The sequence below is a fragment of the Hipposideros armiger genome, unplaced genomic scaffold (assembly GCF_001890085.2).
Source record: "Hipposideros armiger isolate ML-2016 unplaced genomic scaffold, ASM189008v1 scaffold_108, whole genome shotgun sequence".
Classification (NCBI taxonomy): Eukaryota; Metazoa; Chordata; class Mammalia; order Chiroptera; family Hipposideridae; genus Hipposideros; species Hipposideros armiger.
Window position 1 is genome coordinate 785,126 of NW_017731458.1, and position 11,818 is coordinate 796,943.

An 11,818-nucleotide genomic window follows, 5' to 3' on the forward strand; every position below is an offset into this window, starting at 1 on the left:
TGGATGTGGAACATGTATTCAGAGAGTGAAAATGACTTTCTTAAAGTCACCTAGCCAATCACAAGGCAGTTTGAATTTGAAACCAGACTGGCAGGACTTCAAAGCCCATGCCCTGTCTACTACCCCTGCTGCGTCTCATGCATGGGAGGGGTAGAGGGCAATAAGATAGATTGGGGGTGCTGGCTAAGCGTGTAGCGTATTGGAAAGAGGAGAATGTCTCTCAGTACCTTCTCTCATGTTGAGATCGAGGTGCCCGTGGTACATGCCTGTGAGATGTAGACGATTGGCAGAGAGCATCAAGTCTGAGAAAAGGGCCAAGGACTGAACCCCGAGGGACATCTATATTTAAGGGACAAAGGAAGCACTCTAATGGCACCCTGGAGAGGAGCAACCAGGGAGGTGGGAAGAACGTGGGAGAGTGTGGTTGGCGAAACTGAACACGGCAGAGAGGTCGAGGAAGAGGAGGAGGAAGAAGTGTCCATTAGACACAGCATCCAGGACGGCGTGGGGAACTTGAATGAGAGAGGTCTCAGTTGAGGGGCAGGGGTGGGAAACAGCCATCGTGGTGGACCGGTGAGTAGGGAGGGAGCAAAGGAAGAACTGGGGACGAGGAGCCGGTGGTAAGACGTCCCAGAAATGAGCTCTGAAGGAAAGGAGGGAAAGCCATAGCTACAGGAGGATGTAGAGGGATTTTTATTTTTCTGTTACTTCGAAGCCTGGAGTGTTGGGTAAGAGCCAGTGATGACGGGGAGGGGGCAGGAGAGAGAAGTTTGAGAGCAGAGAGGGTCTGATGCAGTGAGACCCCTGACAGGTGGGCTGCCCCAGAGTCTGGAGACGTGGGGGCGGGATGGGGCAGGATGGGGACTCCCATGCCTGTTTTCTAAATTGCCTGTATCTCTCCCTGGCCGTAGACCAGAAGCCTCTGTGTGCCCATACTAGGTGGCCTTGCTGAGCAAAGCATAGAATTGCACGGTCCTCACCATTTCCAGACAACGTCGTCCATGCGCATCCTGAATGATGGAACTGAGATGTATTCTGTTTAAAGCTGCTCAACTCAGTGCTCTCTTTCTAATGCTTTTTGTTCTGGAATATCTTCCTTAGAAATGGGGGTGAAAGGAGAACAAGGCAATGAGAATGAACACGCCCTTAGGCAATGAAAGCTAGCCCTGCCGGCTGCCCTGCCCTGGGCCAGCGAGTGTCGCGCCTCAGCCTCATCTAAAGAAGTCTGTGCGTGCTACGCTTTTCGGAGCTGAATACGTTTTGCACCGTATGGTGTTTCCTCTGTCGTGGGCTGTCTTTCTGCTATTTAGTTGGGGTTCTGAAGAACCGTTTTGATCTGTAATCGCTGATGAAAATTTTTTGAACAAATGTTAGGAAGCATGCAAAAAACAAAAAAGGTGCTAGATCTGCAGCACAGAAATAAAGGGGAAAAAATGTTACGTTAGATGTTACAATACAATAAGGAGTGAGCCAAAACTTGGGAAGCACACAAGTTTCCATCAGTAGTCGGATGGAAAAATAAATTGTGGCGTTCATACAATGGAATCGCTAGATAACAAACGGGAATAAACTGCACAGCTACACGTGTCAGCATGAATTAATCTCACAATCATAACATTGAGCAAAAGACGGGAGACACAACAATCCCTACTCTATGCTTCAGCCTATATAAATTCAAAAACAAGGAACACTGATCTGTGGTGTTAGAAGTCAGAAGAATGGTTACTTTGGGAGGGGAGAGAGGGAGCAGCGATTAGGAAGGGGCTAAAGGAGGGCTTCTGGGGCTGCTGGTAATGATCTTGACACAGGCGTGTCACACACGTGTGTTCACTCTGGTAATTCATCAAGCTGTGCACTTACGATTTGTGTACTTTTTTTTTTTAAAGATTTTTATTGGAGAATTGGGGGGATGGGAACAGCGCTGGGGAATTGGGGGAAGGGGAACAGACAAGTTGCTGCAGCCTACGCCGTCGCCGGCGACTCATGGCAGCCCAGCTCCAGGTTGAGCTGTTGTTCAGCATCTTAGCTGTGGAGGGCAGAGTCACTGGCCCTCATAGTTGGGATCCAAACCGGGGCCCTCTGGCGTCCCAAGCCAGTTCTTAACCATCGTGCCACTGGGCCGGCCCGATTTGTGTACTTCTTAATGTGTATGTATTATATGCTTCAATAAAAAGGGTTTTAAAATTTTAAAAAAGACAACGAGGAGCCTTCCAGGAAGTGGTTGAGGAAACAGTATAAAAATCAGCAAGCAATTCACAGTTGGTAGACGCCCTTTGACCTTAGGAGCGGCATCATAACCTCACTGCAGCCAATGAGGCTCAACCAACAATTCTGTTAACGTCCCCTGAAGGTAGGTCCTTACTTCAGCGGATCTGCAGACTGGAAGAGCCGCTGCCAAATATGAGATACGTGTGTGTGTGGTGACATTCACATACGTGTACCTACACATTTGTGTGTCATACGTTGGAGTCTCATAGAGACCACAGTACAGAGACTCCATAGAGTGTGTGGCTTTAGCCAGTGCCTTCATATCTAGCCCAGCAGCCCAATCCCTCGCCTCCAGTTCATTTGTTCTGCAGCTGTGGTTACACACTTTATCGTCCCTATCCAGCCTTTACCCTATGTTTATGACTTGTCTTCAAATGACTTTCTGGTGTCGTTGAGAGCCTCGGAGGCCTTCAGGAGTTGCACGTCTATGGGATGTTTTTAATCCCAGGCTCTGCTTACCTAGCTCCGTTGGTTTGTGTGCAGGAAGTGCAAACTAATTCTGATGTTAGTTTGTCAAATAAAATGAAATCTGTCACCACTGCATCAAGTACCTGGTGTATCCCAAAGGGAAGCAAGAATTATTTTTGGATAATGTGGTGTTTGCAGTGGGCTTCCTCAATCATTTCCTCTTTTCAGCTAGAATCAACTGAGGTTGATTTCTTTAGATGTGCAAACTTCTTCACATTCAGGTTTATTTCAGGTGGAATTTTGCTTTTTTTTTTGGATAGTGACTCACTTATGAGGAATTTTAAATAGTTAAGCAAGGAAGAGATCTGTTTTTCAGAGTTTCATAAATTTTCAGTAGTGTCTACTCTGTCAGGATCCATTTGTTTTTCTCTTCATAACCCCATTATGAATTAGAGCTTCATGATAATTCTGATTAATAAACTGAAATTACCAGGGGTTCCATGCATTTGGAATGAATGGAAAAGTAACTGCATTAAGGGAAGAGGAGATTTTTTTCTTTAGTTGGGACTGATTTCAGTGTGATTCTAGTTGTTGACAATGCTAGTAAAAAGAGTATTTGACTGTTTTCTGTTTTTAGGAAACTGCAATAAGATAATTTCTGCCTACATTTGAAATCACTAGCTATGAAAGGTGACTTTCATACATATGCCTCAAAAGAGGGAGAAAAAAAAAACCTGGAGGAAAATTCTTAGGAATTAAGCAAAAAACTTGCATACTTTCAACACCATTGCAAGATAACTGTGTAAACTTAAGACAGAGACCACACTTCATAATGTTGCATTTATTACTTCTTTCAGTAATTTATTGGGTAAATCTACTATCTTGCATATATTGATTTTTAGAGCATTGGTTCAGTTGTGTGAAAAAAAGTCCCTAAGTTGTTCATCTATCCTCTACTTTTTTGTTTGTGAACTAAATTTTTCTTTCATTTAAGCACTTAGCACGTTCAGTTATTCACCAACTATATGCTGTGTTTTAGAAATACAAAGAGGAGTAGAGTCCCGTCCATGCCCACATTTAGCCTAAATCTAGAGGGAAAGACAGACATGGAACTATGATCATTCCAGCAGTGTGACGGATCCACGCTGTGATGGAGCTACGAATGGCATGCTACAGGAACTCAGAAGAGGACACGTCCAGCTACTGGGAGGGGTGTAACGGGCAGCTTTCCAGAGGAGACATTGGAGCTAAGGAGGACTAGGAAGCTGACAAGTGAACATGGAGAGAATAAGTTCACAAAGTCTCATGCTCAGGGTTTTTTTACTTTATCACGGGGTGATGGGGCTTCATGGAAGGATTTTAAGCATTGCTGTCTTACTGGAGGTGCAGTAATGATTTGGTCAGTGGAAGTTTAGGGAAACAAGGAAAGAAGGCATAAACCATGTACCAGAGCCATTTCGTTTTTGTACTGCCCACACGTTTTACCTGAAGAATACTTTTAAACAGTGAACATGAATACAGTTTTGTTTCAAAGTAAAATGTCTGCGTGCTGTGATAGTACCGCTATCGAAGCGGTAAACGGGCAATAAAATAGTTCAGGTCCAATTGTGTGGGATGTGCCATGGGAATGGACAGTTGTCCGTTTAAACATCAGTGGATGATGATTATTTTTATGAGAAAAGTTCACATGGTGTGAGTCTCTCTTAAAATATTATAAAGCAATGATTTCTTTATCCAACTTATTATTTTTTTCTTTTACATGGTTTTGAGTGACATCAGTTTTCAATGGATGTAAACAACCGTTCTTGGGAACAGTAGCTATTAAATTGGTTTGAAAGCTGCTTGACAATGATGAAAAAAAAATATTATTTCCCAAAGGACTGCAGGAAGACTGATGGTTTTTATGCCAGTGGAAGGCCAGTTTTTACCACAAAAATTTCCCTGTAACCTTTCATGATTGAAAACATATTACTTGCTATTCAAAAACACAGGCAAATTAGTGAGGAGAGTTTCTAAAATAAGCTACAGGGTTAGACATATAATTTGTGGATGACATGTCATGATAGTAAAGTGTATTTCCTTTTGCGTTTTGTTTTAAACTGTAGAAAGTACATGAAACGCCACAATTCAGGCTTCCAACATGTTTTTACAGCTGTAAGATGAGCACACTTAATTTTTAAGGGACGGCTTGTTCCAAGTGTATACATACGTCTTACTATATAACTTTTATGTTTAACAATGTATTTCTTCCCTCACTTTACAGCTTATGTTTATATAACTTTGGTACATAAGAATGTTAGGGAACTCAGCATTGTCTTTGAAACGGCCATCTAGGAGCCTCTTTATTACAGGCTCTTGCCTTTAAAACATGTATTTTAAGGAAGAAATGTGAGATTTGAGATTTCTGTGTTGGATGAGCCCAGCTACATATCTTTACAGTAAGGGGCGGGGGGAGACGGTGGTGAGATAGCAGCTGCACCAATAGTTCCAGCTGAAAAGTCGTCACTGACGGATACCACGCTTAGCAAGAGTGTGTTCTGTTACAAGGAGTGAGTCCATTCTAGAGCCAGCATGAGCATCAGAGAGCTCAAGGCAGAGCATGGCGACCCTTCAAGGCCAACTCAAGGCCTCTGCAACATCCAGAACATTCCCTTGCCTTGATCACTCTGAGACTTGACTACCACAGAATTACTTGTTTTCTCAAAGAAATATAAAAAGAGAGATGAGTTAACTTTTTGGGTAACTTTTCACTTTGATATGACTTAAAACTTCCGAAAAGTTACAGGAATTCCCATATCCTTGTCACCCAGAATTCACCAGTCGTTTGACATTTGCTTTATCACCTCTCCCACTAATAGTTGAGAGTAAATTGCAGCTATCAAGCCACTTTCCCCCTAATACTTCAAGGAGTCTCTTACATACCACACTAGATATCAGAAGCAGGAAATTTTACGTTGGATTAGATAATAGTCTTGTACCAAAGTCCATGTTTAGATGTTGCCAATTGCCTCCAGTAATGTCTTTTATAGCACTTCTTTTCCTGGTCCAGAATTCATATCAGACCTCTTTAATCTCATTTAATCTTAAATGAATTAACTGTTTTAAGTGAAATGGAGGGAGACACATTTTTCATTGCATGTTTATGTCACATGCATATCCATTTCAGCGTCTTCTCTGAAAGAGAATGACAGGAGATTTTATACAGCAGGTGTCATGTAGGAAATACCTGTACTTCGTGGCTTATCAGTCAGTACCTCTTTCAGCAGATGAATTTCTGTACAAGCAACCTTGGTTCTTACTAAGTCTTGCTATATAGGTACTGCTGTGTTCTGAATACAGTATTAAGCTTTCTTTTCTTCAAGCATGTCTTTTTAACATGTTGTAGCTGCTATTTCATCCCATTGGAACACTGTTTATAAGTTCTGATGAGACGGTTCTAAAGTACATCCTGCAGCTTATCTTTAGCTGAGGAAAGATGACAAGTGGCCACCATCTTTTTGCTTAAGCCCAGCAATTCACTTTTTTAATGGGCTATAATTATTCTCGGGAGCGTATGAACAAAGCAGCATGTGCTTATGATTTCAAAAGCACTCATAATCTTCATCGTGTTTGTTCCATTGAAAATTGCATGGCAGTTTTCAGTACTGATGTTTCATTCTAAAAAGTGTAGCAGAGTTTGAAATTCTGCTTCCGTTTCATTCCCACAAGCCAGGCAGAATTCCCAAATTGAGATTTCTCTTAACAGACTCATGGCCTAACTGGAATCAAATAACTAAGAAACTCAGTACAGTTTTAAAGTTGTTATTTTGTTTAATGTTAAGATTCCACAGGGCTGAGAATTATGCTACCACCTAATCTTTGTATTCTGTCTTGATTATTGAAATTTTTGTAAATGTTTGGCCACAAAAGTTTACCTGGGAATGTGCTTTCTTAATATTTATGTTGTCAGTCTGTTTCCCTTTTTATTTAGTGACTTGAAAATTTTTTATAGTTTTTTATAGTTTTACATTAAATTAAAAATTTTCATAACTATCACTAATTATTATAATTTCTTTTGCAAGAGCAAAAGAGCATATTTCTATTTCAGATGCTAGAGTTTCAACACATAAAGCACAAAATTAGGTTTTTCACCCCAAGATACATCTAGATACTTACCGATAAATGATCTAATTAATAAGCCTGAATTACACGCTTTGTCCGTATTGCTGATCTACGGCACTGATGAGCTATAACTATAATAGTAATGTGTGTGGTCACATTATGTACATGCACTTTTTGGGGAATGCCTGCGATGATGTTGAAGTAGTTATTCTGCTAATTCAGCTTTTCAGAGCTGAAGCTCCAAGCCACGGGAGGGTGTTAATCTATCAGCTAACTTCTTATCTTGTTTTATTAAGCCCAAGTTGCACTGCAGGCCAGGTCCTGAACTCTGAGGCCCAGAAGCTGTGTGGAGCAGGGACAGGTACCTACCGTATTTCCCCATGTATAAGACGCTCCCATGTATAAGACGCACCTTAATTTTGGGGCCCGAAATTTGAAAAAAAAGTGTATTACATAAAGTTATTGAACTCAACTTGTATTCATCATAAAATTCATACAACTCCTCATCACTGTCAAATGCAAGTAAAACAAATCTACAACCACTGTATAAGACGCACCCAGTTTTTAGACCCCACATGTTTCAAAAAAGGGTGCGTCTTATATATGGGGAAATGCGGTAGATAAGATCTTAGTTGTATTCCAGAAAGAAAAGAGGTGAATAGGTGCTAGGGAGGCAACCCCCACAGTTCACTGTCCCACCCTTCAGGCTGTGCTTATGTCTCTCCCCTGCTGCTCAGTATTCTCTGCACCTTTCAGTTACACTAATTCAGCACAGCTTTTTTTTTTTCTATAATTTTTCAGAGATTCATGTCTTGTAGAGTAAGTCCATCAAATAACATATTCCGTTCTCTCAAGAGGGCAGAGCAAGGGTGTAGAAAGCCACCACAGGAGCAGAAAATGTTATTGGAGTGGGAATCGCATCATTTCTGGGGTAATGGAAATAGTTTATATCTACCACTTACCATGCAGTAGCCACTAACCACATGTGGCTATGGAGCCCTTGAAATGTGACGAGGGCAACTGAGGAACTGAATTTTACATTTTATATCATTTTAATGAACTTAAATTGAAATAGCCACATGTGGTGAGTGGCTACCGTGTTGAATTGTGCAAGCTAGCACTTATCATACACCAATCCGAGACCCGGGGCAGTCCCTCTACCTCTCCTGAGTCAGGCAGGCTCCTTATCTGAAAAGTGCGGGTTACACTTTCCCTGCCTTTTGCATAGACTGGAGAACCAAATAACATTGTAGACATAAAATCTTTTTGAAAATCATAAATTGAAAATATAAAATGACATTATCAATAGTATGGCACCCCCTTTTTTTTTTTTTTAATCTCAGCCCTATTCTTTCTCCTGTTCTGCTGATTATTTGTTTTAGTGGGAAATAAACCTAGAGTCTATTGTGTAAATAGGGAGAGGAAGCAAAATTAAAATAATAGATTAAATAGATAAAGTAAAATTAAAATAACTAATTATTAAACTATTGTTGAACCTGATATTAGCCCTTAAAAAGGTTTGAAAGTGAAAACTGAAGGCAGATTTTTAAATGAAGACTTTAGTTATAAAAATAATACATGGTCCTTATTTTTTTTAAATGGAATCAAGACAGACAGTTACAAAGAGGAACGTAAAAATCACACAAAATCTCATCACCTAGAATTGCCATTGTCATGTTTTGATGTACCTTCCAGATTTCTTTTTCTAGTATATGTGTAACTTTTTTAAAAAACACAAATGTGAGAATGTGCTGCTTTAGCCTACATTTTCCACTTAAAAATGTGTTTTTGTGTCAATAGGTATACATGTACTTTAAAATATCTATATGTTCCCAATTACAAACAACACGAAGTTACACAAAATTAAAAATTTAAGCATTGCATAAATACAAAATGTTCAAAAAAATTCCCAGAATTCACATTCCCCATGACATTATTGTTTGGTATATATTATATATATATATATATTTTTTTTTTTTTTTTAGCTGAGCCATCCTGCCACCTGTTGGCAGCTCAGCGGCTGCTCAGCTTGGGCCGGGACTCGAACTGCTGTTGCTCAGAGCTCAAACTCTTGAGCGAGCTCTTAACCAACTGAGCCACTCAGCCGGCCCTTATTTTATATATCTTTATACATATATATGTACATATTAATGTTACTTTAAATTTTATTTTTATAAAAATTAGATCGCACTATATATACTCTTCTTAAACTTGTTTTTTTTCACCTAGCATATGTTTTATATATTTATTTTGTATATTATTTATTGTAGTCCATATTTAATCAATTTAATGGTGAGCTGATTTCAGTTTTTTGCTAATAAAGATATTGTGCAAATGAATATCTGCATGTGTGTGTGTGTGCGCGCGTGCACGCACCCCAGTTTTTTTCTTAGTATAGATTCCTAGAAGTAAAAAAAGGGGTCAAAGTGCATATACATTTAATATTTTTATATTTATTGCTAGATTGCTCTGTAGCAAAGTGGTATTTATTCAGCAGAGCACGAGAGTGCCTTCAAAATGGGTATTGCCATATTCATTTGGGGAAAAGCTTTATCATTGTTAACGGATTTTCTTCATGTTAATCCTCGCTTGAAATGTAGCTAGCTGAATTTATGAGCACATGTCCTTAGGGAATTGTAGTGCCCACATTTCGCCTGTAACACCTCGGTGAAGTTTCCCCACTGACTCTTCTGCAGTCGTGATTCCTGTATCTGTATAAACTACCACGTCCGTATTTTCATGTCTTCTATCCCCCTAAAAGGTAGGGGGATAAAAGAGTTGGTGACTTTGGGTTTCCTTGGCATACCACGTAGAAAACATGAGTTAGTGACTAAGAAACATAAGGCTAGCAGTCAGTGCTAAGCATTCCATTTGATTCATTGAACATTCCATTACTAATTTGGCAGGTTACTGTGCAGCTTTGAATACATTATATATAAACACACTTCTCCATTTTCCCCTTAGTCACAGGAGTTTCTTCTTTAGAGATACTCAGTGTGGCATATGAGCTTTAGAATAGAAGATGGTTGACTACTTGCTTGGCTGGCTGAGTACTGAGTACTTTAAATCAAGAGTATTTCTGGCGCCCGCTGGCTGTGGTCTCTGGCGCCTGCCACGCCCCTGCCGCTGTCTCTATGGCCCATTTGAAAGCTGCCAATTCAAAGCATGAGCAGCTCTGGAGGTACTTAGAGAAGTTGGGGGCGCTGGACACACTGACCAAGGTATTGGCAGACTTACATGAAGAACCAGAGAAACCTAACCGTGCTTTGGGCTTTCTAAAGCATCGCTTAGGAGCTGCTGCCCCCAGAAAATCCAGAAATAGAGTTGCTTCACCTAGAATTGGCTGAAATGAAAGAGAATTATGAGGCTATTGTAGAAGGAAATAAAAAGCTGAAAACAAAGCTTGCTCAGTATGAACCATCTCAGGAGGACAAGCGTGCTGAATCGGATTCTTGTCAGTTGAAAAGACACTGAAAAATGGCTTTGGATGACATGACTAGTTTGGATAATATATAACCTTTTCTGAACAGATGCTGTAAACTCTTTTAATATGTTTAATTCACCTATTACCCTTTACCTGTTATAAACACATATACTTAGAATCACTGATAAAAACTCAGTGTAACTTTCTCTGGGTCTTAAAAGCAGGAGACTCCAAAGTAAGCCCTGAAAAAAATTCTAAACACAGCCACCTAATTCACTACCTTAAAAGACATTCTGTGTATTAGCCTGACTGGGAATGGTGGTACCGGTTGTGTGTTAGCCAAGGAAGGTTTGGTTGGCGTGGAGCTGTTTCTTGGTTTAGTTCAGGATACGAGCAAAGGTACAGTCATGCTTTAAAGTGAAGATGACACTGTTTATATTCTCTGGGCAGCTGGCAAGATCCATGTGACATGAGGTGCTCCTGCGTGGCTGGGTTCCCATGAACCTTCTGCTTGTTTATATCATGTGGGTTAAATAATTCTCCTTTGCCACCACTTTGCCTTAGATAACTGTGTGTGTGTGCCAGTGCATCCCGATGCCCCCTGTTCCTTCTGTGCAGCCACGCCCTATCTGATAATGTGGCCTTGCTTGCTCTGTGCTTCAGTGGGTTCTACCTGCACATTGGCCTTTCTCGGCCGATTTTCAGTTTGCTGTAATAGCAACTACCCTGGTTGTAATTTATAGAACTTTTAACACGCCGTTCCCCTGTATTATTTAGTTGCTTAGTTAAGCACAGAACAGAGGCAATATAAAATGTTGAGTTCATACACCAGTTGGGTTGAGAAGAGGAATGAGCCGTATATAGTGGGAAATTATAGCTTGCAGGTATAATGATATAGAGCATTTTTTTCCCCTCAGAGTATTCCTCTAGCCTTGAATTCATTTTATCTTCATTATCTCGGTGAAGTAGGTGGGGCAAGTCTGGGGGGAGGTTGGGTGCTGAACTTTTAGGCCAAAGGCTGATACTGATGCAAACTGTTTAGTACCTGTGGAACCTTGGGCACATTAGCTCACCGCTTTGAGATTCACTTTCTTTATCTGTTAAACGAGAAGAATATCAGTGCTGCCTGCCTCACAGGGTTGTTGCAAGGGTCCCATGGAATGTGTGTGAAAGATTTGCAAATGGTAAGGGGAAAAAAAAGTGTTTCTTAGGCTCCAACAACACACACACACACACACACACACACACTGGATTACAAACTGAATTTATGAAGCATTCCTGTCCTTAAAGAGAATTAGAAATAAAACAAAAGACCATGTAACTCTGTGGAATAAAAAAGCCTGTGTATTGAAAGAAAGTGATTTGGGTTAGGTAGAACCTTGGAGAGCTTCCTAGAAGAAACTGGATATGTACCTGGGTTTTGCAGTGGGTTAGATTTTGTAGTCTGGACACATAGACTGGGAAGTGCATTCTGAATGAGAGTGGGGAGAAAGCATATGAAATGCCACGGGTGGGAGGTGGCATGCCAGCAACATCTTGGAAATGGTGTGCAGTTTTCTCTGATTGGAGGAGATCACTTGACCTGTGAAAGAATGCAGGTAGTTTAGAGGGGGGAGG

The 11,818-nt window shown here is 40.6% G+C and overlaps 1 protein-coding gene and 1 pseudogene across 1 annotated transcript in view; both read left to right on the plus strand.

The window, feature by feature from the left end:
- MYO1D (myosin ID) overlaps positions 1-11,818 on the plus strand; it is a 299,149-nt gene that overhangs the window by 17,438 nt on the left and 269,893 nt on the right. The gene's annotated exons all lie outside the window — the stretch shown is intronic.
- On the plus strand, positions 9,882-10,251 carry LOC109385091 (C-Myc-binding protein pseudogene; annotated as a pseudogene).